Source organism: Typopeltis vanoorti, chromosome 10 (genome assembly GCF_054136105.1).
Source record: "Typopeltis vanoorti isolate ZY-2024b chromosome 10, IOZ_Tvanoo_1.0, whole genome shotgun sequence".
In the NCBI taxonomy this organism is placed as follows: Eukaryota; Metazoa; Arthropoda; class Arachnida; order Uropygi; family Thelyphonidae; genus Typopeltis; species Typopeltis vanoorti.
Genome location: NC_143558.1, coordinates 125,436,908 through 125,458,997, shown reverse-complemented (window position 1 = coordinate 125,458,997; position 22,090 = coordinate 125,436,908). Strand labels below are relative to the sequence as shown.

The 22,090-nt window shown below is 37.9% G+C and overlaps 1 protein-coding gene and 1 non-coding gene across 2 annotated transcripts in view; one reads left to right on the top strand and one right to left on the bottom strand.

The window, feature by feature from the left end:
• Positions 1 to 22,090, top strand: part of LOC150102772 (uncharacterized) — a 275,594-nt gene that overhangs the window by 198,691 nt on the left and 54,813 nt on the right. The gene's annotated exons all lie outside the window — the stretch shown is intronic.
• TRNAV-CAC (transfer RNA valine (anticodon CAC)) lies at positions 8,505 to 8,577 on the bottom strand. Its single transcript has one exon. It is a non-coding gene; the product is annotated as a tRNA-Val (tRNA).

Here is a 22,090-nt window from a genome sequence, read left to right as displayed (position 1 = left end):
ACCACCTCTTGTAACTCTTCAGATTTTGACTTATGTTAGGAATGAAACGCAAGAAACGCTCCACAGAAGTTCCATGTTCTTTTACATATCGTACAATGAAGGACAGCTGATCAACATGAGACAAGTCTAGTGTTGAGTCAATACTTATGGAATAGTACTATGCTATTTTAAGTTCTTCCAAAATAAATTTGATTACTTTCTCGTCCATTATTTTAATAAATTCCTCATGCGTGGCAAAAGAAAGATAGGATACGAAACTTTTTCCTTTTTTTTTCCTGATTTTTGCAATGTGCTCAGCAAGAAAGGGATCAAATTTACTAATCCCTAGTGCTTTTGTGTCAAGTTACTGAGAACTATACGGTAGCTTTCTGTGTACGTGTCTCGGTCTGTATAGTTATGCAGAATCTGATTACATGCCAATATGCTTGCAGACTAAACTTACAATGAGGAAAAGAAAAATATTTCTCTACTTGTGAGTAGATGCGGCATATAAGGAACATGTTATAACTAAAAAATGAGAGCCTGGAAATTTCCACTGCCGCTCTAGACCCAGGCATATATAGCCTATACCTAAATACGACACTGGCCACAACATAGGTGATCAATTCATGATCACTTTTGCCAGCTGGAGGAAAGTGTAACCCCCCCCCCTCACAGTTATATCCCTTTAATGAAATGATCATATCTGGAATTCTCAATCCTTGTGTACCCTCCTTCATGTGCTGCCTGAGATGGTTATCTCTCATGAAATTCATTTTTCTTATTCCTAAATGCTCTCTCTTCATTCTAACCCTTCTTTTGTTCACTAATCCAAGTTGTTTATACATTTCATCATCATCACCCTCCACATTCCCAGGCCTGTAGCAACATCCAACTAAGTTTGTCTTCCTGTCAACTGCTGTCTATACAGGATGGCTTGTGAAACCAGAACCACTTTGGTGCCCTTGAATGCAGGATCTTCTCAGTCTTGGTAGCGTGTATGGCATACAGTTGAAGGGCAAAGAGAGGGAGGAGCATAGAAGCCAGAATCCTTCCTCTAGAGACCAAACATGGCATTGGTCATTTTCTCCAGTAAACATGGTGTTTCATTAGGTGGTAAATGTCATTTACCATCTAGTAGGTCTGGGTGCCATTTCCTCCAAGATGATATGCTACTTTTCCATAATGGCTGTCTATTAATGGAATATTTTGTTGTGCCTATTGCATACTGTATCCAAGTTGATGAGGAAAAAAAATCAGTTGTGAATTAAAGAAATTCATGTTGAGCAGCATATCATTACAATAGTTTGTATTGTTAACATAATTTATCAATTTTAGTTAAGTTTGAGATTAAAATTGATGTCTTTCATAATCTTTTGTAATCAAATTAAAATTATTAAAAACTAGCATTTTTCACGAAGTCTGATTAAATATGGAGATGGCAGGAACTTTTCAGATCTCAGAGCTTATTTGAAGCATTCCCTTGTCTGTGGACAGAACGTTGTGCCTTGCAGGCTATACTCTTCATATAAATGTAGTGTAGATAGGGTAATAAATAAAAGGTTATAATTTATCATCAACATGCTAGAAAGCACAAAATATCAATAGAATTTGCATAAAAGATAAAATGTATAATGTTACAAATGCTTATATCTCGAAAGGTAATTTTAGGGATAGTAAACAAAAACAGGATATATATATATATATATATATATGCACCTTTATTAACACAGCAAATATCCAGCCTGTATTTTAAATTCCTATGAAGTCCTTGTAAGAAGTGCTATTAAATAATAGTGGAAAAGATGACAGAAAATGGCCAGTTGTAGCCCATGTCTGTGTATATGAGATGTAGTGGTGGTGTTAGAGAGTCTGATTACAGATGGATTACAAACCTGAATTAATGGGAATAGAAATCTTTCAGGAGATAAGCATTGAGTTAAGAGGAGGTCATGCTTCAGTAACTTAGTTATGTTTTATAATAGTGACAGGCAGTGGCAGCTGGTGAAAATTTTATGTGGGGAGTGCTGCATATACAAAAAAAAAAAAAAACTTTTTTTTCTTAATCAGTAACAAATTTACATATTAAAAAATTGCTTTATTAAAAATATTTCATCCTCACCAACAACAAACACCAATAATAAAAGTTTTGTATCAATAGCAATGACAAGCGCAAATGAATATCGACATTAGATCGCAGTGCATTTGTTTCGTGTAATGATAATTGAAAAAATAGAATTCTTTTAATATTTTCAACAGTGACGCGTCATAATTCAGCCTTGTATCTATAATAAATAAATAATTATATGTTATTTTAACAAAATAAAATAAGATTTACAAAAAATAGTTCACCACGAACATGCACCAATAATAAACGTTTCATATCTCACAGAAATAACGCACACAAGCATATGATACACTGCCCAAGCAGCAGTGTATCTAATGATGTAATGTGCAATGACAAGCGCAAATGAATATTGGCACTAGATCGCAGTGCATTTATTTCGTGTAATGATAATTGAAAAAATATAATTCTTTTCATATTTTCAACAGTGACACTCATCATAATTCAGCCTTGTATCTATAATAAATAAATAATTATGTTATTTTAACAAAATAAAATAAGATTTACAAAAAATAGTTCACCACGAACACGCACCAATAATAAATGTTACATATCTCACAGAAATAATGCGCGCAAGCATATGATATACTGCCCAAGCGGCAGTGTATCTAATATCTAATGACGTAACGTGCAATGATAAGCACAAACGAATATCGGTTAGATCGCAGTGCATTTGTTTCGTAATCTAAAGCGCTAATCGAACAATTCCAATTATTAACTATTCGATACATGTCAAAACATAAGCTGTAACCTTTAACATGATGTATTGCATTTATATAATTTTGTAAGCATTGTTATTATTTATAAACACAGACAAAATTTTATTTTTTAATTTTTTCCTTGGGGGTGCTGCAATGTCACAGTGCTTATGTATGAGCTGCCACTGGTGACAGGCATATTAGAAAAGATGCTTATACAATGATTTTTCTGGATTTTGCTAAAGCATTTGATAGCGTACCACATGCAAACTGCTGTTGAAATTGAGCAGGATGGGAGTTAGTCATTTATTAGCTTTATTGCAGGAGATGGTTGGCTGATAGAAACAAATGATTTATGTATGTGGGTGCAGTGTTCCATAAAAGAAAGGTCACAAGTCAGATACCACATGGTTCTCTTTTAGGATCACTATCATTTAGAGTTTACTCTTGGTGAGAATATATTGTTGGAGGTGGAGGAAATGAGAAATCTTGGAATGATGGTAGATAAGGATCTTAAATTTAGAGGACACATTGCCAGAATTATGAGGACAACACATCAAATTCTGGGAATGATGCGGAGAAAACTGACTGGTAGAAGTAAGGAGATTCTGGTTCCATTGTATAAGGCCTTGATTAGGCCACATATGGACTACTGTGCACAGATTTGGTCACCTAGTTTTCAAAAGGATAAAGAGATGTTGGGAAGGGTCCACAGGCAAATGACTAAGGTAGTGTCTGATGTCTGGAATGTTGAATATGAAGAAAGATTGAGAAGTTGCGATTTACAGAGTAGACAATACGAAGATAGAAGGTTATATGATAGAGACATACAAGTTGGTAAGGGGTTGTTATAGGATTAACAGTGAAGAAGTTTTTTTTCATGAAATGGGTTAAGGAGGGTGTGAGCAAAGGAGTGAGAAGCAGGTTTTTTGCATTGAGAGTTGTGAATGATTGGAAGCATGGTGTCTGCAAAGAATTTGCATGAGTTTAATGCACAGTATGATGTGCTATGTGCATGACAAAGAGACCTCCTAGATGATTCTTTGATTCCATGGGATTTTTAGGATAATAATAATGATAATAATTTATATATTAATGAACAGATTACATATCAGGAATAGCAATGTCAGGAAGTTGTGATACATTTTTGGCTGAAGAATGAGGATGTCGTTTCAACATTTCTAAGTATAAACTTAGATACTTTATGTACTTTGGGCAGAGAAGATAGAATGAGGTTTATTATGTTATTGGAACATTTATTTATGAAGTGGAGGAGATGAGGAATCTGGAAATTTTGGTAGACAGGGAACTGAAGTTCATGGGACACATGAACTGAAAGTTGTAAAGGTTATCCAGAAAATTGCTGTAATACAAAGAACACTGACAAAGCAGAGATAAGGAGTATTAATTCCATTGCAAAAGACTAGAATCACCAAATCAGTGATCTGAGAATAAATAAATAAATTCCGTGTGATCATACAGTTCCCCCTTTATATGGGAGTTCACGGTACCATCTAGTTCCCCCAAATTTTATCCGGGCTCCAGAACCAGCATAGGCTGATGAATCAGACCTATGGCTGGGTCAGTATTCCTGACTGTAATCCGTGTGTGTCCTCGGACCGGTTTGCCTGCCTGCAGGATGAAAAACACCAGATAAACTGGTGGAAAAAACCCTGCTGTCCATGCCCAAGACCGGCTAACTTGGCTATGGCTGAGGAAGATCCTTGAGCTCCTCATGTCATTGACAGGAATTGAGCCTAGGACACTCTTTCCCCAGGCATATGGTTGCAAAGCGCAAAGCCACTAGGCTAACCACGTGGACGATCTGAGAATGAATCAGTCTTACCAGCTATTTGATTTGTTAAAATTTTTAAAGTAGCATTAGAGACATAATCAACAAAGTCAAGTCTTCATGAAATGTCATCCATAGTAGTAATATAGATTTTGTAGAACATTGCTACTTATTCATTAATTTACTAAACTAGAAAATGCAAATTTTGCTACTGATGTTTCTAGTAACCATTTTTGATATTCTGAGCTCAAATTAGAACACATTTTGTTGAAAGATTTAACCATGTGTATATGGTTAAATGTTTTCTATTGTTACATATTTCACTCCATGTTTTGTTTTATAGTGTAGTTATCTTAATCCAAAATGTGTTTACCTTCAGAATCCGATTCTTCTGAATCACTATAATTCAGATGTTAATGTTTGAGTTTTCCCACAAAATATTGTCCTCTGTGCCATCTAATTCATTACTACTGATGCAGCATTCCTTAAATAAGTGTTTCACTAATCTCTTATTTTCATTTAAGCATTCAACACCCATTCTGTGAGTTTTGATGCATGTGCTCTCTTTATTTTACCAAAAGGTGCCAAAGGAAGGCTTTTACACAACAAGGACTTATATTCCTTCTCACATGATCCTTAAATGGATTTATCGAGGAGTTGTAGTTTGACTAGTCAGGCTGCCAGGAATAACCAAATCACAGTGCCTTTTGTTATTCTTTAACTGCTCGGATAAATGTCCATGAAATGCATCATGAGCTAACATAATGGGTGGGTTACGTATAGAGAGCCTAGGTATTATTATTATTATTATTATTATTATTATTATTCAGGCCTCCAAGGAGTCAAAAGACTCATCGAGGGAGGTCCTTTCTAAGACAAAGTCTGTCAAGACTCATCGAGGGGAAGTCCCCCTCTGAGAAACACAAAGTTTATCATACCACTCCTTAAACCCACTGACCGTTCTCGCTCCCACCACTCCATCAGGCAATGCATTCCACGGCTCAACCACCCTCCACACAAAGAAACCACTCCTTACCCTCTTGCTCACAGTTTCCTTTCGTAACTTCCAGGGATGGCCTCTTGTCATCACTCTTGGTTGATCAGCGGGAACGCTGATCAACCAAGCGAAAGAACTCCCCAGTGTCAACCCTGTAACCACCTCTCAACAGTTTAAAATTCTCAATCATATCACCTCTCCTTCTTCTATCCACCAAACTCTGCAGTCCACATTCTCTCAGCCGATCCTCATAACTATCCTTGTACAGTCCTGAAACCATCTTTGTCATCCGTCTTTGTATCCTTTCCACGGTTAATTTATCCCCTTCAAATCCTGGGGACCAAATCTGAGAACAATAGTCCAAGTGTGGTCTGATCAGAGACTTATACAACGGAATGATAACCCTCTTATCTCTGCAGGTCAGTGTCCTTCTCATAATAGCAGCAATCCTCTGTGTTACCTTCACCACCTTTGCAATATGTCCCCTAAACTTCAGGTTTCTATCAATCATCAACCCCAGATCTCTTGTCTCCCCTACTTCCTCCAGTATAACTCCTCCCATAGAGTATGCAGCATCCCATCGATGTTTCCCAAACCTCAAGACCTTGCATTTTGCTGCATTAAACTGACACCCCCATTCATTTGCCCATCTATCTAGCTTATTTAAATCCTCTTGCAGGGCTACCACATCTGCACTATTACTAATAATCCTTCCAAGCTTCGCATCATCCGCAAACAACTGAATATCCCCCTGCAATCCACTGGCTATGTCATTGATATAAAGGTTAAACAATATAGGTCCTAGTACTGAGCCCTGTGGGACCCCACTTGTAACCCTCTGCCTCCTGGAAACTGCTCCACCATACACAACTCTCTGATACCTATCAGACAGCCAATCCTGAATCCAGTTGACCAATCTGACATCCAGACCCATGTGCTGCAACTTAAATATCAGCTTATCATGTGGCACCCTGTCAAATGCCTTCGCCAAGTCTAAGAAAATTGCAGTATATGCCTTTCCCTCATCTAATGCTCTTGTAACTTTATTATAAAAGGCTAGCATATTGCTAAAACAAGAGCGTCCTTTCACAAATCCATGTTGATTCTCACAGATAACATTACCCTCATCTGCCCAATGCTGTACACGGTCCCTCACTACTTTCTCCAAGATCTTAACAACTACTGATGACACACAGACTGGCCTATAATTAGACACTTCCAGTCTGTTACCACCCTTATGCAATGGCACTATCTTACCTTCCTTCCATTCCCTGGGCACCTTTGCCAAAGCCAGACTTTCATTGAAAAGCCACGTTAAAGGTATTGTCAATTCCCTAGCACATTCTCTCAAAACTCGTGGCGAAATACCATCCAGTCCCACAGCTTTACTGACATCCAGAGTACTCAGTATCTGAAACACACTCTCCTCCTGTACCTCCAGACCTCGTACCAGTCCTATCCCTCTAGCATTAAAACTGACTCCTCTAGGATGAAATACTCCAATAAAGTGTTCATTGAACAATTCCACTATGTCCTCTGCATCAGTCACTCTATTCCCATTTTTATCCCACAATATCATTCTTCCACAGTCATTTCTCCTCCTACTGGCCACATAGCTAAAAAATTCCCTAGGATTTTCTTTGGATCTTAGGGCCAATCTCCTCTCATATTCCAGTTTCGCTTTCCTTACCACACGAGTCACTCTTCTGGCCTGTGTCTTATATTCCTCATGCATCTCTTCACCTGTCTCCTTATATCTCTTCCATAGTCTCTTTTTCGCATGCAATTCCTGTTTAATATTGTTTGTCATCCACTTTACTCCAAATTGCGCCCTCTTCTTCACTCGTGGTATACAACTTACCATTGCTGATAACAAATATTCTTTCACAATTTCCCACGCACTGGTGATATCCCGGCCTTCCAATTCCTCCCTCCATGAAACTTCCCGAAGTTGACGTCTAAGACTATTATAATCACCTGCCTTATAATTCCACATAAGTTCCCGTCTCTTTGATACTCCTGCATGTCTATTCATTTTCCAAGTCAAAACCATATGGTCACTCTCTCCAACTGGTGGGAGAGACGTCAACTCAGTTATTATCAACTCTTCTGATGCTATAACCAAATCCAAAATTTTTGAACCTCTTGTTCCCTCTGTTACATGTTGCCTAAGACATTTGTCCCTCAAGAATTCTAGAAATTCCATTCCCCTATTGTTACATGCATGTTCCTCTCTCCAATTTATGCTACTGAAGTTAAAATCTCCCATAACAATCATTCTTCTTGCACTTGCCAAACTTAGCTGTCTAAACATCTCCTGGTCCCCATCCTCTGTGCTCCTGGGTCTGTAGCAACACCCCACTAAATATCCTGTCTTGCCTACCTCTAGCTCACACCATACGCTCTCAAAATCATTTGTCTCACTTCCTTCCAAATTCTCCACTCTTAGAGGACATAGGTCATCACTTATCATAAGCAGCACCCCACCACCACGCTTTCCCCTCCTATCCTGACGAAAAATGCTATACCCAGCGACTTCTATTCCTGTTTTTATATCCTCTTCTGTCAACCACGTCTCAGTGATCGCAATAATTTTTGGCCAGGCTGATGCTATCTGCGCCACCAATTCCTCTCCCTTATTCCGGATACTCCTGGCATTAGTATACAGCATATAAATGCCATTGTTTCTATACCCAGCCTTATCCCTTCTAGATTCCACTGGGCTCAGTGTTACCTGACATTGTCTCCCTTCTCCCAAGTATCCATTCCCACAAGAGGCCACCCCTGCTATCATCCTCCCTGGGACACACTGACTCGTTCAGAACAGCAATCTCTCCAGATGCCTACGTCCTTCCTCATTCAAATGCAAACGGTCTCTCGCAAACAACTCCTCTCTTAAAATTTCTTTTTCCTTGTTTCCGCCCGGGATCGAACCGGGGACCTTGCGCGTGTGAGGCGCACGTGATAACCACTACACCACGGAAACAACGGTATGTATTCCAGACAACCTTTAGCCAGGCTTCCATTAGTTCTGTGTGTTAAAGTTTAAGTGTTCTGGGAGGACATTATGTTGGAGGTTTACTGGAGTACTGAAATCGCAAGGAAAGGATTAAAAACTAATTTTAATGCTTCCAATATTTTATCTCGGTCACCTGAGGCATCTTCAGGGAGTACAAATAACACTTGTAACACACACACACAAATTTGGAATGCATCTTACAGTAAGTGGTGTGTTGCAAATACTGTCCAAAAAGGGTTAGGAAACATAGCATATCACTTATGTATAATTGTAAATGGCTGAAAGTTGTTCCAGATGCAATTTTAAACCAAAAAAATATTGCTGTAAATGAAATGATATCTTTTCCATTGATGTTACACAAAAATTGAATGGATGACAGTGAACTAATGTAAGTCATGTTACAGGTCTGTTGGTCTGTCCAAAGTAAGCCAACTTACAGGAACAGGGTACTTTATATACTCCAGGCACTGAGAGAGGAGGGAGTTGATCTTTGGTAGAGTGGGTAAGGATAGCATGTTTCCTGGAGCCTTATAAGCTCTATAGAGGTTGTACTTTTTCAAAGACCTGGCTATTTTTTCTGATGTGCCCTGGGGGATAGGGGGATGCTGATGGCATTTCTGAAATCCTTCTGAAGGGCTGGCTGAGGCATGGGGGGAAAGAACTGATTATTTTTTTAATTCTGTAACTGTAGCCATTGGATATGGCTGAGTTCTGTTGAAAGAGAGGTTCGACTAGAACAAAAATTATAGGCGCTATTGGTTAGAGTTTTAATGATGCCATATTGTTGAGAGTGGTGGTGGTGGTGGGAACGTTTGTGAATGTATTTACTTGTGTGTGTGGTTTTCTGATTTTATAGAAGGAGAGGTTACCATTTGGAATGTGTGTCATTATTGTGTCTGAGAATATTAAATTATTGTTATTTTCATTATAAAAATTATTTCCTTAATTTTTATAATGAATTCTGATCACCGTGTAACCATGAAGGAAAAGTATTGTTATTTTCCTTTTCCATCATAAACTGGATTCTTGATTGTAGACTACTGAAGTGACTGAGGAAGGAGTTTTCAGGGAGGAAGGAATTTTCAGAAATGCCATCACTATCCCCTATATCTGGGGCACATCAGAAAAATTAGCCAGGTCTTTAAAAAAAAAGTACAACCGCTGTATAGTTTTTAAATCCCACAGGAAACATGCTACCCTTATCCATTCTTCCAAAGATCGGCACCCTCCTCTCTCAGTGCCTGGAGTATATAAAGTACCCTGTTCCTGCAAGTTGGCTTATATAGGCATCTCGATGGAGTCCAAAAACTCATTGCAGGTGGTCCACATCGGCTGTCATTGTCATCTATCTGTCTTCTTGAACTCATTCACTGACAAAGTCCTCACAAATGTTCCTGCTACCATTTCCACTCTTTTCCCTAATCTCCAAGCTAAAAATCTACTCCTCAGACTAACCACATTCTTATACAATTTCAGAGGTGCTCCCTTGCTTTCTCCAGTCCTGTTAAATAATAGAAAATTTCTTCTACATCTGTCTGCAAAACCCTTTTAGTAACTTATGTTGCTAACATGTTCCCTTCTTTTTGCCTATTAATTAAACTTTTGTAATCACAAAACTCAAGTCTGCCTTTGTAAGGAGCACTGCACAGACCATTCTTGATCAGTCACCTGTGGTTTCTCACCACAATTTCCTCACTCTTAAGAAACCAAATATGTGCTCACAAGTCTAGATGCAGCTATATCGAAGCGAAAAAAAGGAGATCACAGTAGTTATTAATAATTTCATTATCTTTACTTACGACTGTTTTCTTCAACATTTTCCTATGAGCTATTCTATGGCACATTGTAATAGCTTCGCTGAGCTATTGCAGTATGCTTTCTGAATTTCAAGCCTGTCTGTCATAACTTCTAAATCCCATGCCTCTGGGACCACTTGCAGCAACAATGATAAAAACACCACTCAAAAAACTCGATGCCTGCTCGATCGTCACCCGGAATAACAAGGATCACATTGCTTGTTTGGGAGAGGGCAAGCTTTGAAAAATAAGTTACAGTCCACTGAATAACACTCTCTCAAGATTTGTTCCTTAAATATAGAAGGACTATCTAAATCCAAAGTTGAAGTCATCGGACAAATAGTCAAAGACAAAATGATTGACATCCTGGCCCTCCAGGAAATCCACGTGCCTGACACAGCTCTCAATGGACTAAAGATCCTAGGCCTAATTCTTATGTCTTATAACTGCTATCCCAAGCATGGCCTGGCAACCTACATCTGGCCTGGTCTCAAGGATATATCCCAATGTGTGCCTGAAGCAGAATACTCCATAGGTATTAAAATTTAAAATATCACCATCTACAACATCTGCAAACCATCATCGCAATCCTGGTCTAATTAGGTGGATTGGCCACCACCTCACCCTGCTATCTATGTTGGTGACTTCAACTCTCATCACATCGTGTGGGGCTATTCCTCAAATAACCAAGATGGTGATAATCTAGTTAACTGGATGGATACATATAACTTGTATTTGATCTACAACGCCAAGCAAGAAGACAGTCTTCATTCTGTTCCCTCTGGCCACCTACACCTCCGATCTGCGCATAGTCTCTAAAGACTCTGAAGACCATCCTCAACAGATTCCCTAACAGCCAGCATTGTCCTCCTACACTAATAGAGACAGGTACATTAATCCAATCATCAGTGGTACCCCGAATCACTAGATGGAAGCTTCACAGATCCAACTGGAATGTATTTGAAAAGCACATTGAGCAAATCATTACAGCAATACCACCCACCCCTAATTGCTATCCCAGATTTGTCAAACTAATCACAACTGCAGCCAAAGCCTCTATTCCTAGAGGCTACAGAAAACACTACATCCCATGTTGGATGGAGTAGGGATACCCAAGAACATTTTAACCAAATATGAAAAAAACTGAAGATCCAACTATTACTAAGGAGCTCATAGCAATGCTTGACAAAAACAGAAGGGAAAGATGGATCTCTCAACCATCGAACTTGACTTCACCAAATCTAGTTGGAAAAGCTGGGCACTTCTGAGAAAATTAGAGGGGGACAGAACTGACAACATACAAACCACCAGAGATAACTCCTGATCAAATGGCTAATCATTTACTGAAAACCTCCAAGATAAGGTCCAGCTCTACCAGCAAAATAACTGCAATCTTCCATCAGAAAAAATCTGAAGGTGGCCTCCGAGCTTCCTGAACTTATACAGCTAGTTTCCTCTTGAAGAGGTGCAGGAAGCCTTAAAACTCACTAAGAATGGCAAGGCTGCAGGAATGGATGATATCCTCCCCGAGTTTCTAAAACATCTCGGCCAATGGGGTCAAACATGGCTGGCTGCTGTTTTCTGAAATATTATAACAACTGGAAAACTACCAAAACTGTGGCAGGAAGCCAAAATCTAGTAAACCAGGGAAAGATCCAAATAATGTCAAAAATCTATGACCTTTGCTTCACCTTTAAGCTCTTTTAACAAATTCTCCTTAAAATAATTTCACCATTCATTGAAAGAGCCCTCCCGATTGAACAAACTGGCTTCAGGCGAGGAAGAAGTAGTTGTTGTGACCAGGTCCTGGCCCTGACAACACAGATTGAAGCAGCCTTCCAGAAGAAACTTAAATCTGGAGTCACTTTCATCGACCTAACTTCAGCTTATGACACAGTCTAGATCAAGGGCCTCCTCCTAAAGCTAAGCAATATAATAAGGTGCAAAACAACTTTCCAGCTTTTTGAATCAATTCTCTCCAACAGAAAGATCCGGTCCATATCGGTGGAAAAGAGAGCAGGCCCAGATTCCTCCACAACGGTCTTCCACAGGGCTCTGTGTTATTCCCTTTACCATTTAACATCTACATGTCTGACTTACCACATACCAGCTCAAGCAAATATATACACGCCGATGATCTCGCTATCCCACACTAGTCTACCTCTTTTTCCAACCGAAACAACCTTGAACACAGATCTGAACATCCTGGAGGTGTACTTGAAGCAAAATCTATCAAAAACTGTGTCCACAGCATTCCACCTGAACATTGCAGAGGAGAACTGACACATCAACCTCTCTTTCTGTGGCAAATTGGTAGAACATGAGCCTCTCCTGAAATACCTTGAAGTGAGCCTAGACAGAAGCCTAACCTATAAAAGGGACCTCACAAACCTGTCCAACAAAGTTAAAAACAAGAAATATTATCATCTCATGGCTTGCTGGAACAACCTGGGTTATGGTGCTGATGTCTTAAGGTCGTCTGCACTAGCCCTCACATTCTCTGCATCAAAATGCTGTGCCCCTGTCTAGGAAAGAAGTGTGCACACTAACATTATAGACACCCAGCTAAACTCTACCATGTGCACAATTAGTGGGACACTGAGAAACACTTCTCCTCCCCGGCTGCCTGTCCTATCTAACATTGCTTCACCAAATATATGGAGAAGACAAGTCTTGATTAAAGTATTTAATAAAGTAATGAGCAACCTGCTCCTGTCCCTTCACCATACTCTCATAAATCCACCTAGTATTCACCTAATCCTTCACGAAATCCTTTCTGGTCCATGGACGAATTCTCTTCAGCTGCCTTACCATCAACACCTGACATGTGGAGAGAACACTGGTCCAACAATCTTCCATCAAATGGTTTCCTGGTTGAAGATCCCTGCGCTTCGCAGCCTGGTTTTGCCCTACTTCTGCTCTATTCCTTTCCCACTATCAGCTTTCATTAAAAGCTATTCTTCTATAATTCATTTTGTTACCATCTCAGCTAATTTCTTCTCATAATCTGAATTTGCCTTCCTTACCCTACTTGTTATCCTGCCGTGTGCTTTGTGTTGCTCATGAGTCTGCTGAGCACCTTTTTATATTCATAACACTGTACATATTTTTTTTTTATTTTGCATGTCTTGCTTAATAATGCTATTCATCCATTTAACTCTTGCCTGATTTATTGTCCTGATCCAGGTATATATCCTGATACAGCTTCTTTCGGACATTATTATTATTATTAGCATTATTAATATCCCAAATGAGTCAAAGACTCATCTAGGAGGTTATTTTGTCTCTCACACACACACACACACACACACAGCTCATCATACTGTGCCCTAAACACAAAATTTTCTGCAGACACTACACTCTGAGGCAAGGCATTTCAATCATTCACAACAACTCTACATTCAAAAAAAACCTGCTTCTCAACCCCCCCACTCACACACTCCTTATACAGCTTCCAGGGGATGACCACTTGTTCTCCCCTGATCTCCCACCATTTTTTTTGTAAAACCTCTCCAACATTAATCCTATAACAACCCCTTACCAACTTGTAGGTCTTTATCATATCACCCCCCCCCTCCTCCAATCCACTAGACTCTGCATATTGCATCTTCTCAACCTTTCCTCATATTTGACATTCCAGAGATCAGAAACTACCTTAGTCAGTCCCTCTGTACCCTTTTCAACATCTCTTCATTCTTTTGAAAACCAGGTGACCAAATCTGTGCACAGAAGTCTATGTATGGCCTAATCAGTGCCTTATACAATGGAACAAGAATCTCCTTACTTCTACAAGTCCTCTGCATCATTCCCAGAATTCTTTGTGTTGTCCTCACAATTTTGATAGTGTTCCCTAAATTTCAGATCCTTATCCACTATCACCCCAAGATCCCTTATTTCCTCCACTTTCAACAATATATCCCCACCAAGCATAAATTCTACATCCCATCTTTGTTTCCCAAAGTTTAAAATCTTACATTTTGCAACATTGAACTTGCATCACCATTTCCATGCCCATTCACTCGGTTTATTCAAGTCTTCTTGTAGGGCCACAACATCTACTTTACTCTTCATAGTTCGTTTTAATCTTGCATCATTCTACAAACAACTGAATATTCCCATACAAATCTTCACCAATATCATTAACATACAAGTTAAACAGCAATGACCCTAAAACAGACCCCTGAGGCACACCACTAGTGACTCCTCCCATACACAACTTGATGATACCTATCAAGTGTTGACCTTTATTTTGACAATGTTGAGTCTTGTGACTCCATAGGGGTCAGGAAAATAATAATAAACTGATATTTGAAGGCCATCTTTGTTGTCATGTAATATAATCTGATCACCTGCATATAGCAATGTATTTAAAACAGTTCTGGTTTATTGAATACCATGTTTTATTGTTGTTTTTCATATTTTAATTTGGAAACTTGATTAATTACAATACATTTTTGTTAATTAATTAACAACAGATTGTAATTGATCAAGGTATAAGACAGGGATGTAGTGTATCTCCATGAAATTATTAAAATATGGAAAACAACAATAAAACATGGTATCCAATAAACCAGAACTGTTTACTGGATACCATGCAGGTGATCAGAGTATATTACATGACAATGAAGATGGCCTTCAAATATCAGTTTATTATTAATATTATTTTCCTGATCCTCATGCAGTCACAAGACTCAACACTGTCAAAACAAAGGTCAACACAAGTGAACACAAAGTCTGTCATACCGCTCCTTAAAATTATCCACAGTCGGCATGTTCACCACCCTCTCAGACAATGCATCCATGCTCCTGCCACTCTCCATGCAAAAACGTCTTATCATTTTACTCACCACCTCCTTTTGCAACTTCCAGGGATGCCCTCTTGTCCTTATTCATTTCCCTCATGAAATATGTCCTTAGTGTTAATACGATAATATTCCTTCAACAGCTGAAATGGTTTGATCATATACCCCCCCCCCATGCTTGCCTTTTATTCATCAAACTCTGCAGTCTGCATGCCCTTAGTCTATCCTCATAATCAATGTTATACAGTCCTGACATCATTTTTGTTATCTATCTATCTATGCACCCACCCTCTCCAAGGTTATTTCATCTCCTTGAAATCCCAGTGACCTGATTAAAGCTTAATACAATGGAAGCAGTACACTTTTATCTCTCATGGTCAATGTTCTTTTCAACATTGCCGCAATTCTCTGAGATGTCTTCACAACCATCGCAGTATATCCTCAGAACTTTAAATCTCTATCCACAATCACCTGAAGATTCTTTGCTTCCACCACTTCTTCCTAGTATAACTCTACTAGGTGAGTATGAAGGATCCTTTCAATAGATTGCAAAATTTTAAAACCTTACATTTAGTTGTATTAAACTGACATCAACTTGCCTTTACCCACCCTTCCAGCTTATTCAAATCCTCTTGACCCAAACATCAGCACTATTACTAATAACCTTCCCAAGCTTCAAATCATCTGCAAACAACTGAACATGTGGAAAAGATTGAAACAGCAGTGGTCCCAGGGTACTTAAGGGTCAAAAATGAATAACTGAAAGGAGACCTCCACATAGCCTTTAAAGGACTGCAGAGAACTGACCAGGGCTTCTTACCTAATGTCCAATCCTCTCATCTTCTTGTGGTGCACCCTGTTCAGTATCTACCTGGATGCTGAATGAATGAGGATGGGCTGGCAATTTGAGATTTAGCCAACCAAATTGTATTCTTACTGACTTAAACCACAATGTAAAATGGTGGTATAACATGAGAGAATTTCATGCCTGCTGGAACATTGCCCAGTTAAACAAGGTCCCCATTGTTTTCAACAGGGAACCAGTTCAAACAGCAAAAAGTCAGCTACTGGAACAAATCCTGAAAAACACACCCCAACTCAACATTACCAGAGTTCAAGATCAATACTATCAACATAAGAATCCTGAATGGCAAAGAAATGGAACTAGCAGAAGAATTGTATCAGTACCAGATTGACATAATAGGGATGACTGAAACAAAAAGAAACAAAACTGGCAAGATCATTCTAAGCAATAAAAGCAAAATGGTAGATTCAGGAAATAACAATCAGGAAAAAAAGGAGTAGCTATAGTATTCAACACTGAATATGAGGCCAATCTTCTTGAATGGCAGGCAATGTCAAGTAGAGTGATGTGGGCAAATATCAGAATTGGGAACTGGACAATGAGACTTATTTGTCCCCACAGAAGGTTCTACTAAAGTAGAAGTGGAGACATTTTTGAGGCTTTAGAGAAAGCAGCTGACACAATGAAAAAAGGAAACGTTGGTCCTTGTTGGAGATATAAATAGCAGAATAGGAAATAATTGTCAGACATAGAGAAATATTTTGGGAAAATTTGGAGAAAAGAGCAAAGCTAATAATAATGGCAAATACCTGTTGGATTTCTGCTCAGGACATGGACTGGTTATTACTAACACAATGTTACCACATAAAAATGTGCACAAATTCACATGGAGAGAAGAGGCAAGGAATAAGAAAAGTCTCATTGACTGTAATGATGTTTTCTCCCTGGTGCAGGACACCAGAGTGTACAGAGGATTTGAAATTGGAAGTGATCATTATTTAGTCTTGACAGGATAAAATTAAATTTCATACTGAAAAGAAGAACACATAAGAAAGTTTTAAAGTGAATAAAAGTTTGAGCAGTTCTCAGATGTGAGCTGTAGACTAAAATACACAAATATTATTCAAGGAAAAATGAAAGAGTTTGAGATAAGGAACCAAACCTTGGAGATTCAGTGGCAAGCCCTGAAAAAAAAACACTGATTGATTCAGCCAGAGAGGCTGGTGAGGTTGTTTGCAAGGATAGAAAAATCAGAACTCCATGGTGGACACAGGAAATTAAAGAGGCAGTGAAGGAAAAGGAGAAAGCATATCAAAAGTTCCTGGCAAATAAGTCAGTGTGTGCTCTTAGAGAATACAGAAACAAATGTAAGAAAGCTAAACACTGTGTTAAACTAGCTAAACAAAAGTCAGGAAGACTTTGGTAAGAACATAGAAAATAAGATCAGCAAGGTGGTAAAATATTTTCGAGGCTGTTGAAAAAGCTCAGAAATGGATGAGTGAGTGCTGTAAAAGGAATTAAAGATGATAAAGGCGACATGAAAACTGGATAAAAAAAAAAAAAGATATCCTTGATATATGGGGTAATTACTTTGAAAAATTGCTAAATGAAACAAGTAGTGACAGCACAGTGTAAAAACACTCAGCAGTCATGCAATCAGGAATACATATCCATACTTGAAGTAGAAAAAAGCCATCAAAAGCATTAAAAGCCTGGAAAGGCAGTGGAGTAGATGATATTCAACCAGAAATGCACAAGTATGGGGGTATAAAAGTCTTGCAGTAGCTGCACTGCATAGTTCAGAAGGCTTGGACAGAGGGACGAATTCCAGATGATTGGAGTAGAGCTCTCATAGTACTCATATATAAAAAGAGAAATAAAACAATGTGAGAATTACAGAGGTATTTCCTACTCCTAGGAAGATATATGTAAGTTTACTTTAGAAATGGTTGAGAAGGATTGTAGAAGAGAAGCTTGGTGAAGAACAAGCTGGATTTAGAAGCTGTCAGGATCAGATTTTCACTTTACGACAAATAGTTGAGAAATCAACTATTTGTTGACTATGGGAAGATAACAAAGATCTGTAATTATGTTTTGTAGATCTGGAAAAGGCATATGACAAGGTGCCAATGGAGCATTATATCAAGCCATATTTAGTCTTTATTTGAGTTGTAAGTCAGCAGTAGAATTGAACGATGTACAGGAAGATGGTTTTAAAACCATCTTCCTGTAAATCTGGTGTCAGGCAAGGATGTACATTATTCCCTCTATTATTCATTATTTATATGAATCACATTATGAAGGAAAACAGTATTAAACCTGATATAAAAATTGGAGATGTTAATGTAAGCTCTTTACTTTATGCAGGTGATGTTATACTTCTAAATAAATCTGCTACATGGCTGCAAGATTCCCTGACTAAATTGAATATCATAATGGATATGGTATGAAGGTCAACAATAACAAGACAACGAAAATAGGTAGAAACATGGAAAATATCACTGCATCGTGAGTGGAGAACCTATAGAACAAGTAAAATGTTTCAGTTGCTCTTAGACACAATTCTTAGTGAAGGTGGTAAATTAAATATGAAATAGGCCACAGAATCAACAAGCCCATTATGTTAGGAAGGCAACTGAATAAATTTATATGGAATAAGAGAGAAATTAGTCAAAACACTCAATTAGCTGTATACAAGACAATGTTGAAACCAATTTTAATTTATGGATCTAAGTGCTGGGTTAGAAATAAAACACTTGACCAAAAACTAGATATCACAGATATGAGAGTCCTGAGAAAGTTTAGGTGCATGAACAGATGGTATCAGTGGCAATATCATATTAAAAATGAGGATATTAGGAAAGAACTTGACATTGTTAGTATCCAGGAATGCGTTAGCAGAGAAATAAAATAGAATGTTCACTTAAATAGAATAGGAGAGGAAAGATTAACAAAACAAGTGTTCTCTGCCAGGTTGACTGGGAAAAGACCCAGAGGAAGACCAAGATATAGGTGGATTGATACAGTAAAAATGACTTAGAAGACAAAAATATAAGATCTGATAATATTAGTCTTGACAGATGGCAGATTGATTTGGAGGAAAATTGTTGATAGAAAGTTAGTAGTGATATATGTTTTTCATGTAGTACTATCACACTATCCTGTATACACCCTTGAGGATACATCAGGACTTTGACGATGATGATCTCAGGACTGAACCCTGTGTGGACCCCACTTGTAATATTCCTACTCCCCGATACTGCTCCCCATATACAACTCTCTCATATCTATTAGAAAGCCAGTCACCAATCCAATCCACTAACCTCATATGCAAACCCATGTGATGCAACTTAAACCCTCAAAAGCCTTGGAAAAATCCAAAAAAAAAAAAAAAAAAATGACAACGTATGCCTTATCTTCATCCACTGCTCTTATTACTTTATTTTAAAAGGTAACCAGAGTACTAAAACAAGAGTACCCTTTAACAAATCCATGCTGGCCTGCAAAAATATTACCTGTCCAGTTCTGTATATGAGTTCTCACCAATTTTTCCAAAACCAAATCACAACAAGTGACACCAAACTGGAAACAGAATTGTTCAGACTCCAGGGACAGACAGAAGAGTTCATTCAGTCTCATTATCATCCACATAGATGATGGAAGAGAGAAGAAGAAGCAGAATCTGTCCAATTCTGTATTACCAATTTTTCGAAAATCTTAACAACTATAAAAGAAATTCAAACTATAGTTTGATACCTCTATTTTGTCACCACTCTTATGTAATGATACTATCTTACCTTCCTTCCACTCTCCAGGAACCTTCCTCACTGCAAGACTTTCATTAAACAGATAAGTTAATTGTACAGTCAGTACATGCCCTTAAAACACATAGTGAAATTCCATCTAGTCCCCCCCCTTGCTTTATTGAGATTAGTGTACTCAGTATTTGGAATACATCCTCTTCATTCACTTTTAACACTTCACCTATTATGTAGAATTACTGGAATGCTCTAGTAAAGTGATCATTAAACAGCTCAACTATGTCATCAACTTTGGTCACCTGATTCCCATCTCCACCCAGCAAGATAATCTGTCCACTATTATTTTTCCTTCTACTTGCTGCATAGTGAAAAAAATTTCTTGGGAATCTCCTTGGATTGCAGTGCCAGTCTCCCCTCACATTCTAATTTTTCTCTCCTTGCAATACTAATCACTTTCCTAGCCTGAGCTGTATATTTCTCATGCAACTGTTCTCCATCTCTCTCCTTTATATGCTTTCCATAATCTCATTCTTCTGCAATTCCTCGTTTATTCCTTTTGATTTATTTGACTTGAAATTGCTTTATCTTCTTTATTCGAGGTATATACAGTCTGTCATTGCTGTCTGCAGTTTTTTCTTAAGTATCTCCCATGCACTAACAATCCCTCTTTCTTTAAATTCTTACATTCATTGTATTGCTGCAACCTGGTTTCTAAGTCTATGATAGTCTCCTACCTTATGATTCCACATAACTTCTTTCTGTTTTGACACATCCCCATGACTTCATTCTCCAAGTCAGGACTACATTGTCACTCTTACCATAAGCTAACAAGACAATTTACAAATATCACAAAAGAAAACAGTCATGACATTTAAATGGCAGAGTTTAATTATTTAGATTGTACAATTTATCTAAAATTCAGAAAATCTGTAGAACAATTACAAGGACACTGAATAAAAAAAAATAATAATAATAAGATGAGAAACCCAACTTAAGTTTTACTAAGTAATGGTCACAACTGCTCTATTATATGGTTTAGAAATATGGACTATTAATAAGAAAGATTGAAGTAAATACAAGCGGTAGAAATGAGATTTTTAAGAGCAGTGAACAGATGCACAAAATTAGACCATATAAAAATTGAGACATTTTTTTGTATGGTATACTAAATACAATGGAAATGAAAAAATCAAGGAATATAGAGAGAAATGGAAAAAGCATTTATTATTATTATGATTAAGAGAGATCTCCAGGGAGTTCAGAACTCATCAAAGGAGACTATACTATTTGTGCTGGCTGTCATACCTGTTCTTGAATTCATTCACACTACTTGTGCACACAACATCCAACAGCAGTCCATTCCAATCACTCACCACTCTGAGAGATAAATCTAACTCTCACCCACTTCTTCACAGCATTCATTCTCAACTTCCACGGATGCCCTTGTTTCTTTTCCCCACCCTCCATAAAACAAATTCCATTTACTGAAATTCTGTGTAACCCTTTCAGAAGTTTGTAACTCTCAATCATATTATCCCTCTTTCTCCTGTTTGCTAATGTCCACATCCTATAAATTCTCAATCTTTCTTCATAATCATCATTTTAGACACTCTCCTTTGTGCTCTCTCCACTGTATCAGAATCACTATGGAAACCAAGAAACCAGACCTGCACACAGTAGTACAAGTGAGGTCTTATTGAAGGTATTGTAAAGAGGCAAAATGACTTCCTTATCTTTACATATAAAGATTCATCCAGCATTTCAATTATTCATTTTATACCATATATTTACACAGAATGAAAAGATATTGGCTAACGAAAGAAGTGGATAAATATAGACCAAAGGGAAAGAAAAAGAGGAAGATCAACTGCAAAACAGAAAGACCAGTAAAGCCAGAACAAGTAAATGCCCAGTTGTTGATAATAAGAGGATGTCCATTCTTATCATCTTACATATCATTAATCTTGAATCTTCTCATTTTTCTCTTTTTCCATCTTCTCTCCCCACTTCAACAGCAGCTCCTTCATTTCTCTTGTACAAGACCATTAAAGTGGAACACAGCATTTTTACAGTTTCGTCCAACTTTAAGATTTATACTCTATATTCACAATATGCAGTCTTTATATATTTAAATTGCTTTCTCTAACAGTTCCCATTAGCCTTAATAGCTTTCGTAATACATTTTGATAATGAGTTCACAAGATTTTTTTACAGGTGTCATTGAGTGTTTCTTCATAAAACCATATACTTGTTGCAGACATCAGCTTTTTTTTGGTATTATATAATTCATTGTTTTGAGTTAGATAGTCCAGAGAT